Below are 2022 nucleotides of genomic sequence, written 5' to 3'. Positions count from 1 at the left end.
TGTGCCAAGGGCTGTAGATTTGCTTCAAAATGTATTGAGACACCTGTCCTGAGCAGCCCAATGGCAGAGCAGTCTTAAGTGAAATCTAGCAATAGATGTGAAAGGAGATTCCCCCTCCCTCCCTTTGTGGCTTATATCTGCATATTTTACCATTCTTATCCTCACCCAAACCTTTAATATCTTACTGAATTGAGTCATTCCATCTAGTACAATGAATTTCAAATCTGACTTTAAAACCCTGCGTGCCACAGTCCATTAAGCTTTGAACACACTGTCTCACTTCATCTCATACATTACTTACATTCACTTACATGGCTGCCTTTTATGTTAAAATCTCTTGTCGCAATCTGATTGCTGATTGCTACACCATACAACTTCCCCTGCGCTTCAGCATCACAAAGAAAGACCTTAGTCTTACATGGGAAGCTGCCTTATAACAAGTCACAACGATGGACCATTGTGCTCAGTATTATCTCTACTTGGTCCATCAACAGCTCTTCTGGGTTTCAGCCAGGAGGTCTTTCCCATCCCTACATGGGCTGAGATTCAACCTAGGAGGTTTGGGATTCTCCGTCCTGGAGATGTGGCCCTTTCCTTAAGGAAAAGAAGAGCAGCATATACCTTCAAACTAGAAGATCAGCTGTCTCCTAATTGAGAACAATTTTGTTTTGAGAAGACCATTGTGGCTTCTCTTCCATGGATTGAAATCTCTGCCAAACTGGACATTCATAGGACCATTGAGCAAGCTTTTTAGATAAGTCCACAGCAGTTCCTGGGACACGGGTGGCGCTGTCGGTTAAACCACAGAGCCTAGGACTTGCCAATCAGAAGGTCGGCGGTTCAAATCCCCGCAACGGGGTGAGCTCCCGTTGCTCGGTCCCTGCTCCTGCCAACCTAGCAGTTCGAAAGCACGTCAAAGTGCAAGTAGATAAATAGGTACCACTCCAGGGGAAGGTAAACGGCGTTTCCATGCGCTGCTCTGGTTCGCCAGAAGTGGCTTAGTCATGCTGGCCACATGACCCGGAAGCTGTACGCCGGCTCCCTCGGCCAATAAAGCGAGATGAGCACCGCAACCCCAGAGTCGGACACAACTGGACCTAATGGTCAGGGGTCCCTTTACCTTTACAACAGTTCCTGATCTCTGGAATTTGAAGATCTTTACAAGCCCACCTGCACACACTAACCTATTCTAGTTATTCATGACTTAAAAGGTGTACGGGGCATATTTGGTCAAGCTTCTTTGCCTGGTTGAAATTCTTAGGTCCGCAGTGGGCACTGTTGGTTTATGAGGTAGCGGCCAAAGGAGGACACCAGTAAAAAACAACAACAATGGAGATGGTGTCTGTAAATTCCTGGCATCAGACGGACACCATGTTATTTCTGTTCCTGATGGTACATTGTGGGAATCTGCTGTAAAACACTTTTGAGAGCCTGTTGAGGCTACAAAACAGGATATCCATACTCATGAATATATAAGTGAAGGAGTTTGTTGCTTCTCTGCTTTAGGCTCATCCCCGCCTGAATTCCAGTTTGGGTTGCTCACTTGTTGGGGCAGAGGCACAGCAGCAGCCTCCAAACAGCAGCATCTTTGGGGGTGGGGGACAAGGAGAACTGCTTTTAGGATTGCACTTGAGGCCACCAACGCCTTGGAGGCTTTTTCGTTCGGTTAAAAAAAGATGACTCAAACTCCTCTTATGCCCGGATGGGAATCCCGAGATAAATCTGCAGCCATTTGCCCCTGCAACGGCGGCTTCCCGCCAGCAGGAGGCGCGGCACCCGCCGCCTCCTCCCCGTTTCCCGCCAAAGGCAAAAGCAGCCGCTTCCCTCCGGCGAAGTTTTGTCTATGGTTCATGTAAATATATATATCATGACGTAGGCGGAAAAGGCAACGCCCCTTCTTAGCCTGCCTGTGCCTCGAGGTTAAAAAAAAAAAAAAAAGAGCTCCGCTTCCTTCTGCGCCGGCGCGGGGCTGGTAGGAACCAAGTGTAGCCGGAACTTAAGTTTCTAGAGCGTGTCAGGCGG

The sequence above is a fragment of the Podarcis cretensis genome (genome assembly GCF_951804945.1).
Source record: "Podarcis cretensis genome assembly, chromosome: 12".
Taxonomy (NCBI): Eukaryota; Metazoa; Chordata; class Lepidosauria; order Squamata; family Lacertidae; genus Podarcis; species Podarcis cretensis.
The sequence above is the reverse complement of the archived record's forward strand: the minus strand, read 5'-3'. Positions refer to the sequence as shown.